Here is a 26,031-nt window from a genome sequence, read left to right as displayed (position 1 = left end):
GGGTGGATCCCATCAGGCCCCAGCATACCTTGTCTCTCAAAGGCTCTTCCATGGTTATAAAACCCAAAGTTTTGGTGGAGGCACCAGTCCTGGAGCCAGGTATTGATATCCTGGGCTCGTCTGTTTCTTCCAAAGTCTCCCCCCATCACTGGGAGGATTGAGGAAAACACTACCTGTGCTCCTGAATCTTTTAGCATTCTTCCCAGGGCTCTGAAATCTCTTTTGATCGACCTCAGACTTTTTGTTGCGACATCATTAGTGCCCACATGAAAGAGCAGGAGTGGGTAATAGTCTGAAGGCTGTACTAAGCTCTTCAGTCGTCTGGTGACATCCCTGATTTGAACCCCAGGGAGGCAGCAAACTTCCCTGAAAAGAGGGTCCGGTCTGCAAATGGGTGCTTCCGTTCCGCATAGGAGGGAGTCACCAATGACCATAACTCGCTGTTGTTTCTTCTCGGAACTGATCTTAATGCAGGTCTTGTTGCGAGGGGTTGGTTGATCTGACCTTGGCAAGACTGCTTGCATAGGTTCCTCCTCATCTATCTCATGATGTGCTTCGTCTACTGTACCCAGAGCCTCATACCTCTTCTGTGAAGGTAGCTGAAAGCTCTGTGCAGTAACCTGCTTCCACTCCTTCCTATCCCTCATAACACTGCCTTCCTCCTGGCACAAAACAGAACCTGGACCTACCTTAGTGGTGGCCATGTTGAGTTGGCTTGTGTCTACCGGAGATGGCAGAGCACAGCTACATTGGTCGATCTCTATCTCAGACTCTCAGGTGCTCCTCAGTCTGCCCACCTCCTCCTTGAAGCTCGGCCACCAGGCAGAGCAGTTCATCTACCTGGTCACACCTCCCACAGGTGTACTTGCTATCATCCTCCATCTCCAGGGATATCCCCGCACACACCCTGCAGCCGGAAACCTGTGTGGTCGCATGCTTTGACAGGAGCTCTGTCTGTGTGGCTGCATTGGTTCTACTGGGTGCTAGAAGCTCAGGAAAGGGCCCATCTCCTGTGTTTTATTTGGCCTCTCAACATTGGGTAGGAGCTGTAAGGCAAGCTGGGGTAGGCAGTGACTGGCTTTGAAAGTGCAGATACAGAGTTATAGCTGATCATATAGAGAACAATGTGCAGGTGATGTAATCTATAAAGATTACAGGAAGGAAGCAGCAGAAACTTTGCCAACAATCACGACTGTCTCCCATTTACTTATTTCTGCTTCTATTTTTTCTTCTTTTCTATGTGTCTGAAATTACTAAAGGTGATTCCAGGAAATAGTGGGGATGATGGAGGTTTTTCTTTAAAAATAGTGATGCACTCGCTATAATTGCATTAGTGTTTTTGATAGGTACAGGTGTCGAGGACTTAGTGCTTCCTTGTTTTAGCAGCATGTTTAGCACATATGTTATCCTGTAGATGTCATTTTCCATGTTGGGGTTCTCTTCCTTATGTGAGAATGATAGGGTGGCTGTGGTTTCCTGAGGCTTCTTTTCTGCCTCTAGGATTAGAGCTGTAGTTCCGATCATCAGCATCCAGACACTATGCTGACAGCCTTTTTTCTATCACACTAGCATGGACAATATGAAAAAATCTGTAATTGATAAAAGCCACTTTGTAATCTTACTTGCTTCTTAGTCATTTAGCATGGATAGCCCTGAACAGAACAATACAAACAGAAATTAATAGAGAAAGCAGAAAATATCACCATTTATGAAACTGAAAAAGGGAAAAGAAAAAAAGTCCCTTTTATAACATGTTTACAAAACTATCAATGAAGCATTTCAGCTTAACTAGTCTAAGTTTCTTTCTACCAAATCAGAGTTCTTCTGGGAGTATATGGGTGTCCAGACAAAGTTCCTTACTGGGCCAGTGAAGTGCTTCTAGATAATTATGATCAAAGTAATTGCAGATTCCCAGCAGTTTGGTGACCCCAGCAAGTGACTTCTCTGTGTTGCCAACAGCAAAACTGCTGACTGGAAACTTACCAGTTTACTACTGTGCATGGGAACAACTTTTTTCTATTTAATGTTGTTTGATAAATATATGTTCAGTTGTTGCCATAATAAAATGCTGTAGAAGTCCTAGTTGTAGGATCTGCTTTATGCAGTCTGTCCTGTGCCACCTGCTGCGCTTGCTTGATTGAATGCCATGCTTCCATTCAAGACTTCTCCCTCGTAACTACAAATGTGTGAACAGAAAAGCTTTTCCAAGTGCTCTTATTTACAGTCCTGGAAAATGGATGGAGATTGACACACAAAGTCATGAAGTACCTAGGGAAAACAGTAGCACTTATTTCCAGAGACATCATAGTGGCATAGCTTCTTACTCACTCACAAACTGCATGTGACATATTGTCATTTAAAATGCATTCTCTGGTCTATCCAGAGCTGGTTAGCAATTCAAGGTATGTGCCTTTCATGGAGCTGTATTGGGTTTGCATGGCAAGGTTTTGGTAGCAGGGGGGGCTACAGAGGTGGCTTCTGTGAGAAGATGCCAGAAGTGTCCCCCATGTCCGATACAGCCAATGCTAGCCAGCTCCAAGACGGACCCGCCACTGGCCAAGGCTGAGCCCATCAGCGATGGTGGTAGCGCCTCTGGGATAACATATTTAAGAAGGGGAAAAAGTTACTGCACAACAGCAATTGCAGCCAGAGAGAGAAGCGAGAATATGTGAGAGGAACAACTCTGCAGACACCAAGGTCAGTGAAGAAGGAGGGGGAGGAGGTGCTCCAGGTGCCGGAGCGGAGATTCCCCTGCAGCCCGTGGTGAAGACCATGGTGAGGCAGGCTGTCCCCCTACAGCCCATGGAGGTCCACGGTGGAGCAGATATCCACCTGCAGCCCATGGAGGACCCCATGCTAGAGCAGGTGGATGCACCTGAAGGAGGCTATGACCCCATGAGAAGCCCATGCTGGAGCAGGCTCCTGGCAGGACCTGTGGACCCATGGAGAGAGGAGCCCAGGCTGGAGCAGGTTTGCTGGCAGGACTTGTGACCCCATGGGGGACCCATGCTGGAGCAGTCTGTTCCTGAAGGACTGCACCCCATGCAAGGGACCCATGCTGGAGCAGTTCATGAAGAACTGCAGCCCGTGGGAAGGACTCACGTTGGAGAAGTTTGTGGAAGACTGTCTCCTGTGGGAGGGACCCCATGCTGGAGCAGGGGAAGAGTGTGAGGAGTTCTCTCCCTGAGGAGGAAGGAGCGGCAGAGATAATGTGTGATGAACTGACCCAAACCCCCATTCCCCATCCCTCTGCACTGCTGCAGAGGAAGACGTAGAGGAAATCGGGAGCAAAGTTAAGCCCGGGAAGAAGGGAGGGGTGGGGGGAAGGTGTTTTAAGATTTGTTTTTATTTTCTCATTATCCTACTCTGATTTGATTGGTAATAAATTAAATTAATTTTCCCCAAGTCGAGTCTGTTTTGCCCGTGATAGTAATTGGTGAGTGATCTCCCTGTCCTTATCTCGACCCACAAGCCTTTCGTTATATTTTTCTCTCCCCTGTCCAGCTGAGAAGGGGGAGTGATAGAGTGGCTTTGATGGGCACCTGGCATCTAGCCAGGGTCAACCTGCCACAGGAGCCGAGTTGTTCATATGCTCTGTATAGCAATGATTTTAATTGGCTTGAAACAACAGAGTATTTGGTAGTTGGTTTGTATTTCATAAAAAGATACACATGCCTAAAAGAGTTGCCTAATTGTGTGGTTGAATGGAATGAGAGGAGTAAATAAATGTTCTCCTAGCACGGGCTATCCCACTGAAGGAAATATAGCAGAAAACCAAGGGTCTGTGTTTTGCATCTTTAGAGGAATAAATCTTACCCAGAAAAACAATCATACTGATTTCAATAAGAGTAGCAGCACATGTAAATGGATTACTCTTAAAGGAGTAACAGAATCAGACCCAAAGTGTATACCTGCTGTTTTTTACCTAAAGAGGCATTGTCTAAAGCAGCCACAACAGGAAAAAGACCCCACTTACTAGAAAAAAACTGAAAAGAGGTTGCTTTATTCCTAAATTAAGATATAAGTGTATCAGCGGTCTCAGACCTGAGAGACTGCATTCTTGCAGGATTCAGCTGGTTTAGAGGAGCTATGCTGATCACTGGCCATGGTTATGTCTCCACATGGTAGATGCTACATTAAAACTTACAGTGGGTCATACACAGAATATATCAAAATTTGAGTGCATGTAAATGATACATGGATTGGACGAAAGGGACGTTTTCATAATCCCTAAAATAGGAAGAATTTCTTAATGTGAGGGGAGTACCATAGCACCAAACACAGTTTGAACAGAGCTATATTAAGCCAAATGGCACTGTAATATGGACCCAACGACTTCCCTGAAATGCTGTTGTGGAGGTGTTGGGGCAAGGCTGGCTCAGGACTTGGCTGTTGCTGCTCCAGAAAGGTTGTTCCCACCAGGGGCAGAGGTGGACATTTCTGGACTGCTGCTCTGGTTGCTGTGGGAGTGACGTGCGGGTGCCTAGTGCGAGGGGAGAGGCCCAGCACTCAACAGTGGCTGCCCTTCATGCTCTCACCTCTCCCTTCACCCTGGCTGGCTGCAGGTACAGACGAAAGGAGCAAAAGGGCCATGGTCACTCTGCCACTGCTGGAGGTGTGTTGCGACAGTTAGCTGTCTACTCTGCCTGTAGCTGGGGCTGATCCTGCTCACTGCTGCTATAGGTGTGTGAAATGGATGATAAGTACACATAGTATTTCAGAGCCCATTTGTGGCAGGTTAACCCTGGCTAGATGCCAGGTGCCCACCAAAGCCGCTCTATCACTCCCCCTCCTCAGCTGGACAGGGGGAGAGGAAAAAAAACGAAAGGCTCGTGGGTCGAGATAAGGACAGGGAGATCACTCAGCAATTACTGTCACGGGCAAAACAGACTCGACTTGGGGAAAAATTAGTTTAATTTATCGCTAGTCAAATCAGAGCAGGATAATGAGAAATAAAACCAAATCTTAAAACACCTTCCCCCCACCCCTCCCTTCTTCCCAGGCTTAACTTTACTCCTGATTTTCTCTACCTCCTCCCTCCCCGAGCGGCGCAGGGGGATGGGGAATGGGGGTTTGGGTCAGTTCATCACACATTGTTTCTGCCGCTCCTTCCTCCTCAGGGGGAGGAGGACTCACACTCTTCCCCTGCTCCAGCGTGGGGTCCCTCCCACGGGAGACAGTCCTCCATGAACTTCTCCAACATGAGTCCTTCCCACGGGCTACAGTTCTTCATGAACTGCTCTAGCATGGGTCCCATCCATGGGGTGCAGTCCTTCAGGAACAGACTGCTCCAGTGTGTGTCCCCCACGGGGTCACAAGTCCTGCCAGCAAACCTGCTTCAGCGTGGGCTCCTCTCTCCACAGGGCCACGGGGCCACAGGTCCTGCCAGGAGCCTGCTCCAGCGCAGGCTTCTCATGGGGTCATAGCCTCCTTCAGGCATCCATCTGCTCCAGCGTGGGGTCCTCCACGGGCTGCAGGTGGATATCTGCTCCACCGTGGACCTCCATGGGCTGCAGGGGGACAGCCTGCCTCACCATGGTCTTCACCAGGGGCTGCAGGGGAATCTCCCTCTGCTCCGGTGCCTGGAGCACCTCCTCCCTCTCCTTCTTCCCTGACCTTGGTGTCTGCAGAGTTGTTTCTCTCACATCTTCTCACTACGCTCTCTGGCTGCAACTGCAACTCCCCTGTAACTTCTTTTGCCTTTCTTAAATATGTTATCACAGAGGCGCTACCACTGTTGCTGATTGGCTCAGCCTTGGCCAGCGGCGGGTCTGTCTTGGAACCCACTGGCATTAACTTTATCGGACATAGGGGAAGCTTCGAGCAGCTTCTCACAGAAGCCACCCCTGTAGCCCCCCCCGCCACCAAAACCTTGCCACGCAAATCCAATACACCATTCTCTAACCAGTGCAGCATAAGCCCCTTCTGCTGGAGAAAGACTGCGGCCCTGGCTCTGTGGAAGGTTTATTTGTCTGTCTGGATCTCAGTCAAACAGATGCTTGTTTGCTAGCTGGACAAATTTTCTGTCTGTAAAACTCTGCATGAAGGATATTGAGAAGAAAACAACGTGCTACCATTCTCTCCGATACCAGTATTTCAATGAGTAATGCTTCCTCGGCTTGTCTTGTGTTCAGTGATACATTCTTCTATGCTATGTGCATTCCTGTTGCTTAGTATCATTTGTTTTTATTTTGGTCTTTCTAGGAGAGGCTGTGCAGAGATCAGGCCCAATCTGGCTTCCTCTGAAGTCTGAGCAAATATTGGCCTTGAACCAGCAAAGTACGTACAGTCCAGTAATGCTCCTATAAAATTCAATGGCAAGACTCCCACTCACTTCAGCAGTGCAGCCCAAAGCGCTGGGATTACTCAGTTGCTTAAAGTTATGCGTGTGCCTGAGTGTTTTGCTGTTTGGAGCCCTAACCAATAAAAGCAGGTCTGGAAAATGGGATTTCCATGGAGAAGGCCGCTAAATATTGATCATCAAATATTTTCTCTATCAAAGCTAAAAATTAGAACGGCAATGACCTTTTGTGCCCAGGCAGCATTGGTACTTGGCACAAAGACTCAGCCTTTTTGATACACCTTGGGCAATGTTCCAAGTTGCAATGATGTTGTTTAATGGTTTTGATATCCAAAAGAAATGAATTGCAGGATATTTCAGGAACTGAATGGAAATAGGAACTGCAAAATTCTTTCCTGAACCTGAAATTCAAAATAATTGTCTACTTCCCATATACACTTGCTATAACAAATTGAAATTTTGGATAGTGATACAATTATTGCATATAACTGTAGTACCTCCTACTCCATATCTCATGAATGACTGCAGCTACCACTCGAAGTGAGGCCCTTGACTCCTGAGCTGTTGAAAACTGTGCCTGTAAAATCTGAGACTACCAAAAAGTAGTGCTTTAAAGAAAGTGCAGGATGTTCTGCTAGTCATCAGATCCCTTTCAGCAACTGTTCCACTTTGCATTCTGCCCACAGAAAATATGTATTTATAAAAAGGGAGTGAAAAAGATCAGCATAAACAAATACGCCTAATCCCTAATAAAAGGACTGCCAAAAATAAAAATCTACCAATAAAAGTAAAGAAAAAAATAGTTGCAGGGTTGATGCCATCATTTGCTTGCATAACACCACCACTACAAATCTGCATATATACTTTGCCTTTTCAATGGAAATGCTGAATTGCAGCCCTTGGAAATATAATTTCATATGAGTAAGTAATATACTCCGCTGTGCTGGCAGGTAGCTGCCAGGCAGGAACTGTGGCTTTGGGTCCTAGCTGTATTTCTGTTTTGCTGTCTGACCTCGGGTAGGGTGCTGAACTTTCCACTGAAGTGAAAACCGTACTCAGCTGTCCCAGGCTGTAGTCTGTCTGTCTTTACTATGGCTGGTATTTCTTGGTGCTCAGGTAGCAGTTTCTTGAAGCATCTGCTCAGACCAAGAGATGCCAGGTACACAATGCTGCGCCGTATGAGTGCATTCACTCCAATCAGCTTTTGTACTTTAAAAGCCTGAACATAGCCCATTAAGATCAAATTCAGTTGACTTTTGATGTTGTTGTTTCATTCTGTTTGCAATCACAAAATGCAAACAGTGTGTTACTAATACAGTGAGGCAAGTACTTGTCCTGGTTTCGGCTGGGACAGAGTTAACTTTCTTTTTAGTAGCTGGTACAGCGCTGTGTTTTGGATTTAGTGTGAGAATAATGTTGATAACACTCCGATGTTTTAGTTGTTGCTGAGTAGCGCTTATCTTAAGCCAAGGACTTTTCAGTCTCCCATGCTCTGCCAGCAAGCAGGTGTGCAAGAAGCTGGGAGGGAGCAGAGCCGGGGCAGCTGACCTGAACTAGCCAAAGGGATATTCCATACCATGGAACGTCATGCCCAGTATATAAACAGGGGGGAGTTGGCCGGGTGGCGTGGATCGTGGCTCAGGAACTAACTGGGCATCGGTCAGCGGGTGGTGAGCAATTGCATTGTGCATCACTGGTGGGTTTTTTTTGGGTTTTTTTTTTTCCCTTCCTCCCCTTCCTTTTTTTTTGTTATATTCCTTTTCATTACTATTATTATTATTATATTTCATTATTACTATTGTTAGTATTATATTTTACTTTAGTTATTAAACTGTTCTTATCTCAACCCACGAGTTTTACTTTTTTTTTTTTCCCCTCTTTCCTCCTCCCCACCCCACGGGGAGGGGGAAGGGGGAAGCGGCTGCGTGGTGCTTAGTTGCTGGCTGGGGTTAAACCACGACAGCCTTTTTGGCGCCCAACGTGGGGCGTAAAGGGTTGAGATAACAACAGATCTGACCAGAGCATGTTAAAACGAATTTGTTATTTGTTGTATTGTATTAGTTTAGTAGTCGCCGGTCACAATGTTGGGTTATTGACTCTTAGAGTTGTGGCGTTCGTTCTTAGAGTTGTGTTATGTAACACCTCACTTGCCGTATATAGTCCCTGTGCTGCTGCTTATCACCCATAAGGTGAGGTGGATTAAGGTTTTTGCTTTGCTGTACTATGTAACACTGGTTTATGGTACGATAAAATTATCGGTTGTGGGACTAATCCGGTATTTGTACTCAGCATTGCCGTTATCTCCGTACTTTGGGAGCTATCTAGCGGAAACTGTTAATAATTACACCCTTTACCTTTTCTCCTTGGAGAGCCAATCTATGGGGGAGACACCTTCCTTCACCTTCCCCTCCTCCTCCAGGCTAATTACAGTAGTGTTTGAGAATTTTGAAAATTTTGAATATCCTTGGAATGTTGAAACTAACATGGTTCTATTGCTAGGAACTAGCTTGTTCCTGAATGTGGTTCAGGTCTTGTTCAGGGTTAAACAACTATTTAGGAGATCTGCCCCAAAGAGATCTGCCCCAAAGCTGCAGAGTTGTGAGTGGCAGGGTGTGTGGGGTAGCATGAGTAAATGCCTAGGATGGTGGGGACCTCCAGTGTTTTGGAACTTCACCCTTGAACAAGTGCAGAATCCTGAAAAACTAGTAGAACATTTGGAAAAAGTATGCTGTCACCCCGACAATTCCAGGGAGACACAAATCACTGCAATGTGCTGGGGCCTGGCTCATGCCTACCAAGCTCTGTTTAACATTATTCAAGGGGAAGCGAAGGTCTCTGGATCTGACAACAAAATGACAGCCACTGCAGCCCCTCCAGCCCCGGCAACAGGCACTGCAGCCCCTCCGACCCCAGCAACAGAAGCTGCCGCCACTCCGACCCCCGTGACAGACACTGCAGCCACTTCGACCCCCATGACAGACACTGCAGCCTCTCCGGCCCCAGCAACAGGTACTACAGTTACTGCAACGCCTGTGACGGGCACTGCAGCTGATCCAGAGAACCAACCCATGCCGGTATCAGTTGCCCCTGTACAGAAGAAGAAATACTCAAAAAAACCCAGCTCGCTTATCGAAGGATGAAGGTGAACCAGGGTCATCACGAGAACAGGAGGAAGAGGCAGAACCGGAGATAATCACCTGATCCCTATCCCCGAGTGAGCTGCGAGATATGCAAAAAGATTTCAGCCGTCATCCAGGTGAGCACATCATCACCTGGCTGCTCCGATGCTGGGATAACGGAGCCAGTAGCTTGGAATTAGAGAGTAAGGAGGCCAAGCAGTTGGGATCCCTTGCTAGGGAAGGGGGCATTGACAAGGCGATTGGAAAAAAGAGACAAGCCCTCAGCCTCTGGAGGCGACTTCTATCGGGCGTGAAGGAAAGGTATCCCTTCAAGGAAGATGTTATATGTCAACCAGGCAAGTGGACCACCATGGAGAGAGGTATCCAGTACCTGAGGGAATTAGCCGTGCGGGAGATGGTTTATTATGACCCAGACGATGGGCGGTTACCCACAGATCCAGATGAAGTCCAATGTGCACGACCCATGTGGCGGAAGTTTGTACGAAGCGCACCGTCGTCATATGCCAATGCATTGGCAGTAGTGGACTGGAAAGACAAGGAGGGACCAACAGTAGATGAATTGGCTCGCTGACTTCGGCAATACGAAGAAAGTCTCACTTCCTCCCTCGTCGCGGCTGTGGAGAAACTGCCAGACATACTAGCCGAGAAACTGTCCCAAGAGTTCCAGCGATTTGAGGATAAGTTCTGCCTCCCACCTGTACGGACCAATACCTCAGCTATTAGGAATAAGCGTCCCTCTGCTCAAGAGAGAGGAGATAGAAGGTACACCTCACGGGGTACCCTGTGGTCTTACCTGCTTGACCACGGTGAGGATATGAGAAAGTGGGATGGAAAACCTACCTCGGTCCTAGATGCACAGGTACGTGAATTGCAAGGAAAAACAACCACAAATGAGGATTCTTCCAGGAAAATTGCTGCTTCAGGCTCCAGTGAGCACTGTGAGCGGTGTGGCCGACAGAGTGGAAGGGCTGATCTTACTCCTGATCCTATGAGAAAGAATTCTAATCCATTTTTACAAAGAGTGAGTGGAGAATCCTATGACCGGGACTAGAGGGGCCCTGCCTGAAGCCAGGCGGAGGAGAGGGACAACTGGGTTTACTGGACTGTGTGGATTCGATGGCCTGGCACATCAGATCCACAGGAGTATAAAGCTCTAGTGGACACTGGTGCACAGTGTACCCTAATGCCATCAAGCTATAAAGGGGTAGAAGCTATTTGTATTTCTGGAGTGACAGGGGGATCTCAACAGCTAACTGTATTGGAGGCTGAAATAAGCCTAACTGGGAATGAGTGGCAGAAACACCCCATTGTGACTGGCCCAGAGGCCCCATGCATCCTTGGCATAGATTATCTTAGGAGAGGGTATTTCAAGGACCCAAAGGGGTATCGGTGGGCCTTTGGTATAGCTGCCTTGGAGACAGAGGGAATTGAACAGTTGTCCACCTTGCCCGGTCTCTCTGAGGGCCCTTCGGTTGTGGGGTTGCTGAGGGTCGAAGAACAACAGGTGCCAATCGCTACCACAAGGGTGCACCGGCGGCAATATCGCACCAACCAAGACTCCCTGATTCCCATCCATAAGCTGATTCGTCGACGGGAGAGCCAAGGAGTGATCAGCAGGACTCGCTCACCCTTTAACAGCCCCATATGGCCAGTGTGAAAGTCTAATGGAGAATGGAGACTAACAGTAGACTATCGTGGCCTGAATGAAGTCACGCCACCGCTCAGTGCTGTTGTGCCAGACATGCTAGAACTTCAATATGAACTGGAGTCAAAGGCAGCCAAGTGGTACGCCACAAGTGATATCGCTAATGCATTTTTCTCAATCCCTTTGGCAGCAGAGTGCCGGCCACAGTTTGCTTTCACTTGGAGGGGCGTCCAGTACACCTGGAATCGACTGCCCCAGGGGTGGAAACACAGCCCCACCATTTGCCATGGACTAATCCAGAATGCACTGGAAAAAGGTGGAGCTCCAGAACACCTGCAATACATTGATGACATCATCGTATGGGGCAACACAGCAGAAGAAGTTTTTGAGAAAGGGGAGAAAATAATCCAAATCCTTCTGAAAGCCGGTTTTGCCATAAAACAAAGTAAGGTGAAGGGACCCACACAGGAGATTCAATTTTTAGGAATAAAATGGCAAGATGGATGTCATCACATCCCAATGGATGTGATCAACAAAACAGCAGCTATGTCTCCACCGACTAGTAAACAGGAAACGCAAGCTTTCTTAGGTGTTGTAGGTTTTTGGAGAATGCATATTCCAAATTATAGTCTGATGGTAAGCCCTCTCTATCAAGTGACCCGGAAGAAGAACGATTTCAAATGGGGCCCTGAACAACAAGCCTTTGAACAGATTAAACGGGAGATAGTTCATGCAGTAGCCCTTGGGCCAGTCCGGGCAGGACCAGATGTTAAAAATGTGCTCTACACCACAGCCGGGGAGAATGGCCCTACCTGGAGTCTCTGGCAGAAAGCACCAGGGGAGACCCGAGGTCGACCCCTAGGGTTTTGGAGTCGGGGATACAGAGGATCTGAGGCCCACTATACTCCAACTGAAAAGGAGATATTAGCAGCATATGAAGGAGTTCAAGCTGCTTCAGAAGTGGTTGGTACTGAAACACAGCTCCTGTTGGCACCCCGACTGCCGGTGCTGGGCTGGATGTTCAAAGGGAAGGTCCCTTCTACACATCATGCAACTGATGCTACATGGAGTAAGTGGGTTGCACTGATCACACAATGAAGTCGAATAGGAAACCCCAGTCGCCCAGGAATTCTGGAAGTGATCACAGACTGGCCAGAAGGCAAAGATTTTGGCATATCGCCAGAGGAGGAGGTAATGCGTGCTGAAGAGGCCCCAATGTATAATAAACTGCCAGAAAATGAGAGGCAATATGCCCTGTTCACTGATGGGTCCTGTCGCATTGTAGGAAAGCATCGGAGGTGGAAGGCGGCTGTATGGATTCCTATACGACAAGTTGCAGAAACTGCAGAAGGAGAAGGTGAATCGAGTCAGTTTGCAGAGGTGAAAGCCATCCAGCTGGCTTTAGGCATTGCTGAACGAGAAAAATGGCCAATGCTTTATCTCTGTACTGACTCATGGATGGTGGCAAATGCTCTGTGGGGGTGGTTGCAGCAATGGAAGCGGAGTAACTGGCAACGCAGAGGTAAACCCATCTGGGCTGCCCCATTGTGGCAAGATATTGCTGCCCGGCTAGAGAATCTGGTTGTGAAAGTACGTCATGTAGATGCCCATGTACCCAAGAGCCAGGCCACTGAAGAACATCAAAACAACCAGCAGGTAGACAAGGCTGCTAGGATTGAAGTGGCTGAGGTGGATCTGGATTGGCAGCATAAGGGTGAATTATTCATGGCTCGGTGGGCCCATGACACCTCAGGCCATCAGGGAAGAGATGCAACATATAGATGGGCTTGTGATCAAGGGGTGGACCTGACCATGGACACTATCGCACAGGTCATCCATGAATGTGAAACATGCGCTGCAATTAAGCAAGCCAAGCGGTTAAAGCCTCTTTGGTATGGGGGACGATGGCTGAAATACAAATATGGAGAGGCCTGGCAGATTGACTATATCACACTCCCACAAACCCGCCAAGGCAAGCACCATGTGCTTCCAATGGTGGAAGCAACCACCGGCTGGCTGGAAACATATCCCGTGCCCCATGCCACCGCCCGGAACACTATCCTGGGCCTTGAGAAGCAAATCTTATGGCGACATGGCACCCCAGAAAGAATTGAGTCAGGCAACGGGACTCATTTCTGGAACAACCTCATAGACACCTGGGCCAAAGAGCATGGCATTGAGTGGGTGTATCACATCCCCTATCATGCACCAGCCTCCGGGAAAATCAAGCGATACAATGGATTGTTAAAGACTACATTGAGAGCAATGGGTGGTGGGACCTTCAAACATTGGGATACACATCTAGCAAAGGCCACCTGGTTAGTCAACACTAGAGGATCTGTCAATCGGGCTGGCCCTGCCCAATCAGAACTTTTACGCACTGTAGAAGGGGATAAAGTTCCTGTAGTGCACATAAAAAATATGCTAGGAAAAACAGTTTGGGTTACTCCTGCCTCAGGCAAAGGCAAACCCATTCGTGGGATTGCTTTTGCTCAAGGACCTGGGTGCACTTGGTGGGTGATGCAGAAGGATGGGGAAGTCCGATGTGTGCCTCAAGGGGATTTGATTTTTGGTGAGAACAGCCAATAGATTAAATTGTATGCTATTAATTGCTATACAATCCTGCCACTGTATGTCATCATTATTATAATTTTTATATGCTATATCAACGGTATTACAGTAAGAATTACTTAGAATAATGAAGAATGAACTTTGACAAAACTGAGTGAAGTGCAGTAGTGATGGAACCAGGACTGACTGCAGCATGCAACAATCCAACACTACACACCATCCTCCTGCTGCGCCCAATGTCACCCGCCTGCCACATCACACCGAAGCCCAATCCTGTTCTGCCGACTGAGCGGACTTCACACCATCCCTCCTGTCCAGACAGACTGTTATGACAGATGGAGCTCAAAGTCATGGACTGAATGAACTCAACAGACATTTGATAGAGATGGCCCATAGATCGCGGGAATGATATCTATACGTATATATTAAAAGACAGGAAAGGTGATGGTGATTAATTGGAAATGTATTGGAAAGTGTGGGATCTGGGCATAACATAAATGGTATAGAATAAGGGGTGGATATTGTCTTGGTTTTGGCTGGGACAGAGTTAATTTTCTTCCTAGTAGCTGGTACAGTGCTGTGTTTTGGATTTAGTGTGAGAATGATGTTGATAACACTCTGATGTTTTAGTTGTTGCTAAGTAGCGCTTATCTTAAGCCAAGGACTTTTCAGTTTCCCATGCTCTGCCAGCAAGCAGGTGTGCAAGAAGCTGGGAGGGAGCAGAGCTGGGGCAGCTGACCTGAACTAGCCAAAGGGGTATTCCATACCATGGAACGTCATGCCCAGTATATAAACAGGGGGGAGTTGGCCGGGAGGGGCGGATCGCGGTTCGGGAACTATCTGGGCATTGGTTAGCAGGTGGTGAGCAATTGCATTGTGCATCACTGGTGGGTTTTTTTGTTTTTTTTTTTTTTTTTCCCTTCCTCCCCCTCCTTTTTTGTTATATTCCTTTTCATTACTATTATTATTATTATATTTCATTATTACTATTGTTAGTATTATATTTTACTTTAGTTATTAAACTGTTCTTATCTCAACCCACGAGTTTTACTTTTTTTTTTTTTCCCCTCTTTCCTCCTCCTCACCCCACTGGGAGGGGGAAGGGGGAAGCGGCTGCGTGGTGCTTAGTTGCTGGCTGGGGTTAAACCACGACAGTACTATACTGTACTAATACAGTGTTTACAATTTACTGTGTAAATTGGTAAAATAGCACCTTGGTCTAGAACAGAGGTTTTCAACCTGTTCTTCACAGACCCCTGGGGAACACGTGTCAATTCTGAAAGCTCTGCAAAAGCAAGCCTTCTGTTGGGGACTCTAAATTAGTGCTCAGGAGATAATACTGAGTAGTAGCGGGTGTTTTCACAAGAGAGAACTTCATGCTGCATATATGAGAAGTACTGCCTTTCCCAGATGCCTGTCTAGCAAATCTACAGACTTTGCAACAATAAATCTATGTTGGCGAACTTTTTTGATGTTGTGTGTGTGGATACCTTATAAAACAAAATGAATTCAGCAGCAAATGCATTTTTATGGAATGTTTAGGGAAGTAAAGACAAAAGCAAAGTGTTTAAGAGGAGAGGCAGTGGGTTTTACTGCATCAGCTCTTCTGCATTTGCTTCCTTTGTATCTCCTTGTCTGTTAAGGGGATAACACAGCTCAGGGGAACCCAAGGGACTTCCCCATCACAGGGGCTGCATTCTTAAAGGCAAAGAAAGCCTTTAAGTACATAAATTACGTGTGCTAATATACTGTTCATCCCACACTCCCCATGACATCCATAATCACCCAGCAGGACTCAGCATGTGTTTCAAGTGAGCGTGAGCCACCCTTATTTAAATCAACATGTTCAGTCGCTTTGCACTGTCTCAGTATTGACACTCACCCCATCGTACTGCATGACAGTGAACAGCTGACAGAATAAATCAGGGATCCTGGACATGACAAGGACTCACTTGACCTTACTTGACTTGACCTATTATATCCTGTTGGCGCGGGAGGAGAGTAGACTTTCTCTAGTAAAGTAATCATATCCTCACTAATTTTTCTTTGTCCTATTCAGAGCATGCTGTTGTGTGTGCATGGAGTAAGGGGATTTGTGAGGGAGGAAATAATACCTTTTCCTTCTTGAAGATTATTCTAGGAAACCGCAATATGAATCTTTATTCAGTAGAGAAGTATTTGTCCTGTGAAACATGTTAATAGAAAAAAATCTTGTATAAACTGAATTGGAGGGAGAGTGAGAAAGGTCCAGCGCTTTATTCCTGAACCTGATCATTATTTTGCATGGGAGAGACTGGGGAAATGTAAATTTTAATGACTATGGTTCTGCATATTATCACAGGGGCATTAACTTTGCATGCTAATCAGAAAATAATAACAATAATTACTGCAACAGGACTAGAAAACAGGACAAATTTCTCAAGCTTGCATATTCCAGCTCTTCTTGTATGCATTGGAAATCTGACTCAATCAACCATGTGTGTGGGGGGAAGCATTCAAAACCTAAAGGCACATGAGGTCTTTGCTCATATAAACTTCCCTGTGCCAGAATGGAGGTTATTGGGAGACTTAGTGAGATAGACCATCAGGCATCTATTTCTGCATCTTCAACAGGCAGATATCAGATAGATGAAAGGGACGCTAATGAATGCTGCTCAGATAGTATTATGGTAGATGAAAAAAATAGTATAAGCACATTAGAAATTGATTTGTATTTTTCCACACTGTTTTGCTCTGTTTTAAGTAAAGTTATTACAATTGCAATCATGGCAACAATTTATACTAAGTATTACCTGCCTAAGTATAAGGCATCTTCAGTGTGCTAGGCCCTGGGCAAACCAAGACCTTACAGTAATATAAAATATATTTCAGTTTAGGCACTGCATTTCTTACAAGTCTATTCAGACTGAGACATTGCACATTTAGTTTCTTGTGCTGTTGTCATTGTCCTGTGTTGTGGTTTAACCCCAGCCAGCAACTGAGCACCATGCAGCCGCTCGCTCACTCCCCCCCACCCAGTGGGATGGCGGGGAGAATCGAAAAAAAAAACCTTGTGGGTTGAGATAAAGACAGTTTAATAGGACAGAAAGGAAGGAAAAATAATGATAATGATAATAATAATAAAATGACAATAATAATACTAAAAGAATTAGACTATACAAAGCAAGTGATGCACAATGCAATTGCTCACCACTCGCTGACCGATGCCCAGTTAGTTCCCAAGCTGCGATCTGCCCCTCCCAGCCAACTCCCCCCAGTCTATATACTGGGCGTGATGTCATATGGTATGGAATAGCTCTTTGGCCAGTTTGGGTCAGCTGTCCTGGCTGTGTCCCCTCCCAGCTTCTTGTGCCCCTCCAGCCTTCTTGCTGGCTGGCCATGAGAAGCTGAAAAATCCTTGACTTAGTATAAACACTACTTAGCAACAACTAAAACCATCAGTGTGTTATCAACATTATTTTCCTACTAAATCCAAAACACAGCACTATACCAGCTACTAGGAAGAAAATTAACTCTATCCCAGATGAAACCAGGACATCCTGTCAAAACAGCTTTTCTTTTAACGGAAGCTCCTTTGAATTCTGAATGAATTTAATAATAATATAAGCGGAAATATTATTTTCCCACCCTGATTCCCAGTGAATTATTAAATAATGCATAGCATTAATTCTCGCATAGGAATTTCTTACTGAGGTTCAGAGCCTGCTGGACTTAGCTCCCAAATGTTTGAAAGCTACTGGTACTCATATGTTTTGTATATAAAACTTTGGCATGGTTTCTTCCCTTTGTTCCTAAGCTTTGTATGCTCATGGTCTTATATAAAAAAACAACTCAACAGGTTTTTCCTTTATATTATGGGTATATTTATATTTACCTATTTGCTCTTTAGTAATCTTGCCAACATATATGAATGTTTGACATATGATATTTAAGTTTGAGTCACATAAGTGCCTGCATTTTCTGGAAATAAGATGCAGCGTCAAAGTACTTTGACACAAGATCAGTCCTCATTTATCTGAAGTGAGTCACAACTGTGCAAGAGTGATTTTAGTTTACTAGAGATAAATTAGCCATGCCATCCTGAGAAATTAATCCCTACTTTTGAAGAACTGATTGTTTAACTTCATCCAGGGTGACAGGAGTATTGTAGCTTTGATAAGTCATGTGCACAGAAAACATCACCTGTTACCTTGTCTAAAACTTCTAGGGGTAAAGGCAATATTCATTAAATAGATTATATCAAGGTAACAGAGAGAGCTTACAGTTTCAGGGTTCTGATTTTCTTTCAGACACTTATTTGTCCAATACCTTTGCTTTTTATTAATTTTTTTTTTGTCTTGAGGAATTCAGGTTTTATCCCAGAATATCAGCTTGGTACTGTGGTGAGGAGAACGATAGACTCTTAGTGAGTTTTCTACTGGCTAGCCTCCACTAGCTTGAGTGAAGTTATGCTTGTTTACACGCACTGAAAATTTGGCTCAGTGCTTGGATGTGTGATAAAAGTTATCTATCTGCTCCTACTTTTTCAGATAAGACATCCTGTGCATATCTTGGCTTTCTTCTTTCATTCCATTTAAGTCAGAGGGGGCCTCCAGATAAGGAAAGTCTAGCAGATATTAATAGTGGAAAACATTAAACTGATATGACTTTAGCAGGAGGCTGCTTTAAAAAGGAGTACTTGGAAATTTTTTCATAATGGTATAAGGATTGAACAATGTAAAAAAAGTGTCGCTCTCACCCCAGAATAGATACTGAGGTCTTTAGTTGTAACTGTTTCATTTGCCCAACTGTTGTAAGCTTGTTTTGGAAAGATATAATTTCACATTTATGCCATTTTATGGAAAAATACAAAACAGTTGTCTTCTGGAAAAAGCATCTTTCCCCAAGTGTAGTGCCGCATGTCAGTGGCAGGGAGCACTCTCTAGATGGCAGGTCTGCCTAAAAGCTTCTTGTGTCCCAGCTGTCTAACAACCTGTTTTTCTAGTGTGCACCCAAGTTTTCAAGAATTTGCCAGCATTTTCCATTTAGGCTTGGTATTTCAAATTGAACGAAGACATCTTCCTTCTTCACATTCTGCCACTGGTTTTCATTTCATTTCTTCTTTTTTTTTTTTTAATAGCCAGAGGTTGCAATTCCTCTCTCTGGGAAGTAGGAGTCCTTGCAACTGGTGTGGAGTTGGGAGGTGTGTGCCCTACACTCTCCTGCTACATGTCAGGGAACATATTTTGCTAAATTCCATTTCAATGCAACTTATTTTGGAATTATGTGTTTGAGGTTTCTGTGGAGCTTCTTGAATTACTTGTTTATAGCAATGCTGCAGGGTGTAAATCATAATTCATTTTCCAGAATTTTTTCCAATGAGGCAAAGCTTACATATTTAAAGTAGTATTTTCAGATGCAAAAAAGGTCTCTTAGTAATGCAGTTCCATGCCTTAAGACTTTAAAAGATAACTTTTATTTTGAATGATTCAGATCTAATGGGAGTTCTTATTTTCTGCCGTGTAATCTGAATCTCGTTATTGTCCTTCTGAGCCTAAATATAATTGTCTGTTATATTATACCAACTTTAACTGATTTTACGATAGGGAATTTGGGTGCTGGTGTTCAAAGCAAAGGGAAAAAACAGAAATATGATGTCACCATAGATACATGTTACAGTTACATTTCAGAGCAGTATTTTACTACTAATATCTATGGTCATCAATTCTGATAGACATGAAATTCACATTTTTCAAAAAGATCACCATGTCCTTTTATTATTTATTCCAGGTTCAGGGACAATATTGACCAAAATTAATTTCATTGCTAAAAGAAATATTTTTCACAAGAAGTGATATGTTTTAAGGACGTGTTTAATGTCAAACATCACTGCTAAATGTGTGTTTCTTTTTAACTCGGAGCTTATGACAGGTTAGCTTTAACTTAACCCTGTTTCGTGTCATAAAATATATTCCTGTGTAAAAGTAATGGCAGTTACTGTACAGGTGTGTTTGTTGTGGCCATAAGAGAAAACTGTAAAATTAGCAAGAGTCAACTGAAAAAGGCCCCTATGTGTTTGGGTGGATTGTCCCAAATCATCAATAAATATTATCCTTTTATGCAACAGGACAAAATCCAGAGAGAATGCATTTGGTTTCTAGCAGGTGAAGCCTGAGTTATAGGTAGAAAGATCTTTGCAAGGATGGTATATCTGATGATCGCAAGAGGCAAATGAAAGCTCATAGTGGTCTAGGATAATAGCAGGGGATGGGTGGCCATAGCAAGTCAGGTCTTGTGGAGCGCTAAAACTCCATCTGTTTTCATTGTACACACTCAAAGGGCTTAGACCTGCTGCTAGAGTCATCATTAAGGTTAGGATTTCCAGGGGAAGCTATGGAAATTCAATTCACATCATGCAAGACGTCTGCAGCAAGGCAGCTCTGCTGGGAGGCAGGAGACAGTCCACCAGCTGACAGAGGAGCCCACGTGCCCGTGCGCCTCTCCCCAGGCGGGTGCTGACAGAGGAGCCCACGTGCCCGTGCGCCTCTCCCCAGGCAGGTGCTGCCAGTGGCAGGGCATGATGTATACACAAATGCCGACACGGCTCGAGAATTCTGGCTGGGTTTTAGAAAAAACCCAGAAGTCTGATGAGGGCTGCCTGCCGGCAGGAGGGAGGGGGTCAGGCTCTATATGGAGCTCTGACATGGGTGGATGCTGCAGCTCTGGAGAGGGGACAAGAATTCTGCCATGCTCCTGCAATTAGCATTTCCAGCTCCAAGTGGCTCCCGTTCTACATGTGCTTTCTTGGATGGCCCTTCTGAGAGGTCTAACTTTGCATGTGCTCAATGGGGAGGCTTAGCACCTAGCTCCAGGTTTTGAATTTCACAGAAGGAGCCAGATGCTTAGAAGCCAGGTATTCGGTGCCTAATCTGCGAGGGTTAACTCTTTTATTGGATCCACCTGCAAGAATTTGACCTCAAGGATCACAGCTCCAATTAGATGTTGTAGGAAATGGAAAACCCCACCCCGCACGTGTTTTTAAATGGTTATATATATAGGTTCGTGGCAATTCTTTGTGCAGGCACGCGTGGGGATTCGAATGATAAGCCCCAGCAAGCTGTATGCATCAAGCGAGAGGTTCTGCTTTGGAAGGCCATGGGCAAACCTAACGGCATGCCACAACCTCCTCTTCCCCTGCTGGAAATGTTTTCTTCATTTGCCCCTAATTCCAAATCAACTAAGAACTGTGTTGCAGAGTGGAGCAGTAAACACTGCTTAAATTAGTTCCTTTTTTAAACTCTGCTAATGAGTTTCGTTTTGTGATTATCTACTCCTTTATATTCTGAAAATGAAATTAATGAGACTTTCTCCCGAGATCTGAGGGATTGGGCTGACAGAATATGACTTTAATAGGGCGGAAAGAACAGCAAAGACTTCACATCACTGCGTGGCTTTCTGCTCATTCACCTACATGTGGAGACAACTGTAGAAATGAGAGTCAGTCAGATTGCTCCTAATTTCTGCACTTGACACAGCGTTGTTTTCTACCTGCCACCGGGGCTTTTAATGCTGGGTTTTCTGTAAGCCCCATCTTGAGCTGACTGAAGTGAAGGAGGAGTGTTGCCTGAGGCCTAGGAAGCTTTCCAAGGTTGAGAGTCAACAGAAATAAAATTCACGTCCCGTTGCTGGGAGGAAAAGAGATGGGTTTTGCTGCAGGAAACCCATGCACACGTGAAGGATGGTGATGAAGTCCCATTCCCATTAGGAAGGCAAGCAGCCATGTGGTGGCTTTTTAACACACTTCGAGGTGTTAAAAAATAACCAGTTGACCCTCACCATGCAGGAATCCCCCAGTCTCTCACTAGGGCCTGACACTAGGTGTGGGGTCACCGCCTGGGTCCACTCTCTGGGGCCTACAGCTCCCCCATTGCAGGTCCAGCCTGGGCCTGGGTTGCTAGGTGACCCGAGGTCGCTTAGCAACTGACTGCCTGCCCAGTGGCAGTAGCCAATCACGGTGGAGTTTGGCAGTGAGCGCTATGTTGGGCCCGGGACCATGGTGTTGCCTGGTAACCGCTGAAATGGCAGCTTCCTCCTGGGCCGACTGCCTGCCTGTCCTGCTGCTGTCGGTGTGCCTGTGCTGCCCAGAGCCAGCAGGCATAAGCCGCACCGAGGTACACACAGCCCGCACCTAAGTAGCCTCAGTTGAACACGGAGGGTGGCCTGTGCTGTGCAGACCCTCTCCTTACCCTCACTGCGCTGAGCTGTCTGAACCACCCCGCCAACCCCACGCGCTCAGCTCTAACGTGTGGTACCAGTATGCAGCCACGTACAGGGCTCTGTGAGGCAAAGATGACTCCCTCTTGCATCAGGCACGGGCTAATCTGGGCCATAGCACATCAGAAGTGGCAGGGGCTGGGTTGTCCTGGGGATGGACATCTTGGGATATTTGCAAGCCTCTTCCTCCCTTCCCCCATTCATGCCCTGCTCACTTGTGGTGCTGATAAGGGTACATCCTGCTTGAGCGCGTCATACTCAATGTGAAGTCTGCTGTCCAGGTTGGATCAGACAGTTCAGCTGGCACTCTCAGGCTGGACCCCCTCTTTTGGGGGTCCAGAGATAAAAGAGGGAACTTGAGTTCCAAAGAGCACTTGGTAGACAGGATCTTCGCTGCAATTTCAACAGGGAACACAGAGAATTCCTGACTGAGACATTTGACTTGTCAAATGTAAATCCTGCTAGTATCATCTCTACTTCCAAACTGAGAAATGCTGTCAATTTGCAGCATATATTTTTCAGGGCAAGATGACTAAATGGGAGTCACAAGTTTAGCTTAATGTAAAGCAGTATTTAATTAAATGTTTTGAAACAGTACTGGAATGAACATTTTCTAAAAACAATGTTAAGGCTTGAAGGTGTGATATAACAGATAGCCCAGGAGTTTCAGACTGAGACCTTCCAACCCCAAACAAGGAAGGAGTGTGTGAGGATATGTCAGACTTGAGGGCAATGAACTGTCTGACTTGTTTTGTTAGCCAGGTCACCTGGGTCTCATTAGCTGTAGTCCAGGGCTATAAAAGGCTTGGGTGTCTTTTTAAGCCAAAGAGATAGTCTGTGAGACAGTACTCCAGGTGGGAGCATGTCATACTGTGGTGGGTTGACCTTGACTGGATGCCAGGTGCTCACCAAGCTGCTCTATCACTCCCCCTCCTCAACTGGACAGGGGGGAGAAAATAAGACGGAAAAAAAAAACCTTGTGGGTCAAGATAAAGGCAGTTTAATAAAGCAAAAGCAAAGGCTGCGCACGGAAGCAAAGGAAAACAAAAGATTTTATTCTCTACTTCCCATCAGCAGGCGATGTCCGGCCACTTCCTGGGAAGCAGGGCTTCAGTATGCATAGCGGTTGCTCCGGAAGACAAATGTCATAATAATGAATGCCCCCCCCCTCCTCCTTTCTCTTAGCTTTTATTGCTGAGCAGATGTCATATGGTATGGAATATCCCTTTGGTCAGTTTGGGTCAGCTGTCCTGGATCTGTCCCCTCCCAAGATCTTGCCCACCCCCAGCCTACTGGTGAGGGGGGGCAATGTTGGAGAGACAGCCTTGATGCTGTGGGAGCACTGCTCAGCAGTAGCCAAAACCCTGGTGTGTTATCAACACCGTTCTAGCTACCAATACAGAGCACAGCACTATGAGGGCTGCTGTGGGGAAAATTAACTCCATCTCAGCCAGACCCAATACAAATGAAGGGAAAAGAATATAGATGTCAAATTTTATAATAAAGGGGAAAGTAGTTCTTTCCTGACCGCTTCAGGCAGCCAGCAGAAGCCCCGAATGAATGCCATGGTATAAATATGCAGCACAAAACAAAGATAATGAAGAAGTGACGGTTGTGTCTTCTTTCTGCTCTCCTCACTGTCAGCATACCAACAAAGTAACCACATAAGGACTCACGACTAAAACTTAAAATGATTCTGCTGTTTTCCAAAATGAGTATGTATATCTTTCCTGTTGGTCTTTTTGTCTCTGCTACAACAGTGAGTCCAACAGTTGTAACACAGCTGATAAAAAATAGAGAATAGAAGGATGATTTTGTTTTCAGCCATTTTGGGGGATGTTACAGAAATTCCTGTGATTTTTACTGAATTTTTTATTTAAAATCCATCACTAACCAGGTAACTTTTTTTCTGTTGTACAATGTGGATACTTGTCTCTGTCATGTTCCATGCAGAGTCTTAAATCTTCACTCACTCATCCATCTCCCATGTTACACCAGTTACTCTTTATGTAACATCTGGAGGATTATTTATTTAGAAATGCTCTTACTTATTCATGTGTAAAGCATCAGTGGAATGCTTTCCATTCAAAAACAAAAACTTCTGATGGTTTAGAGTTTATGGTACGACTCATAACACAATATATTTATTGAGTTGCCATTTAGATTTATTTCCTAAAGTTGCACAGTGATAGCTATCTAAAACTTGCTTCAGTAGGTTGAAGTGCATCATAGAAACAGTTGCATAAACTATTTTACTAATGTTTTTTTCTTGAACTGTAGTTTCCCTTGATTTTTTTATTTTTAAAAGATGTAGGATTTAGAGGTTTGGAAAACGTGGATCTCAAGCGTGTGGAAACTCAACCTGACCAACAAAGATATTTACTGACACCCTAGCATCACACATTCAGCGGTTACTGTGACGTTAAGGAATGCTTTAAATCTTGATTGCCAACATAAAATCATGAGAATTGTACTCATTTGCAGCAGATTTGATGTTGACCTATTGTGTAAAGATGAAATCTTAGCATAAAAGCCTCAGTAATGACACTTCTCCAGAAATACTGCAGAAAATGAAACTTCAGTGAGGTTTCGATTAGGATCTGTATCCATTCCAGTCTCTAGAAACAAACATAAACCCGTCAGTAACAACCTCTGGACTACTGATCCATGGCAGTAGATGAGATATTTTGGAGGGAAACTCAGGAGATAACTTGGCTACAACATTTATACCTTATTTCTATAGAATATATATGTAATAAAGCAATACACTCATTTACAAAGATGTTTTTGTATATTAACTTTCAGCCCTGGTCCTCAGAAAGTGCAGAGTTTTAAGATAGAGCCAGTATACAGCACAAGGTCACTTGTATTGCAGAACACTGAAAGCCAGGGCTTTGAAATGTGCTGTAGTTTTGAGATACTAATTTTGAGGCCTAATTCCAGATGTTTTTGGAATATGTAGAAAGGAAGCCTTTTGACTTTATTTTTGTAATGATACTGGCAAAAGAAGATGGCAGGGCAGTAAAAATGAAAATTTCTGTTGTTCTAATAGTCAGAAATCGATGAATGCTTAGAAATACAATTTTGTAATAAAAAGGAGATAAGGATTCTGCACTCTACCTCTCTGAGCATTTCCCTTAGTTACAGGGGGTAAAACCACCACAAAAGAATACAGAATCAGAACTAAAGGGTAATATAAAATGAGAACAGCCTCAGGGAATCAGTCTCTGATTACAAAAAAGTCCAACTTATTCACAGAAGCAGCATAGCAGAACCGAGCCTTATTTGTAGAAATCATGATGAGCCAGTCAGTAAATGCCCATGTTTTATCCTCTCGGTGTTTGCAAAGGATAAGATTTTTTCTTGGTATGGCTTAAGTTGGCTGTGGATAATACCAGGTATATGCAAGAGCTCCATATGTCTTGTCCATACTGCCCTGCAGAGATCTGCAGCCACTGCAGAGACCCCCAAGAGCTAACCTTGAGACAGAAGCAGATGGAGAATAATTGCTGAGATACAGCAGTGGGTTCATGTGAACTAGCTCTAGCACAACAGTGTGGTGCTGCTGAAAGTTGGGGCTGGCTAGCTCAGGAACAGCATCATCCTGGGGTGGTTGGACTGAGCTTGCATAACTGGTGCTACACTTCACTGCAGGCCACACCAATGTGGATCAATATGTCAGTTCTGTATTTCATTGCTGAGGGTAGAGATGCCCAAAGTCCATGAAGCCTAGGCCTCAGGATACTATCCATAAACAGAGTGGCCAGCCTGTGACTCTGGAACTGTATGCAGCTCTCATGCAGTGGGATCCCTCAGGAGCACCCCCATTTTGGATTTGCCACCGACTTTTGGAGCTTCTTGGTACATGATAGATATATTTGGCTCTGGGTCATCTGAAAATTTTGGTTTTAGATTTTACCACCAGGATTATTTTGCCACCCAAGTATAACACATGCTCTCCAATCTCAAATTTAATAATAATACCTGAGCAAGTGCACTAGTAGAGGACTACTGCAAATACTTAAGACCAAACTAATAACTTGTTCAGTTAGTCTTTGCAGTGTCCTATGCTGTGTTAATTCTGAGGGAACCAATGGACCTGGAGACGCCCAAGTGATTGC

The sequence above is a fragment of the Gymnogyps californianus genome, chromosome 9 (assembly GCF_018139145.2).
Source record: "Gymnogyps californianus isolate 813 chromosome 9, ASM1813914v2, whole genome shotgun sequence".
Lineage (NCBI taxonomy): Eukaryota > Metazoa > Chordata > Aves > Accipitriformes > Cathartidae > Gymnogyps > Gymnogyps californianus.
This window is presented reverse-complemented; position numbering follows the sequence as displayed.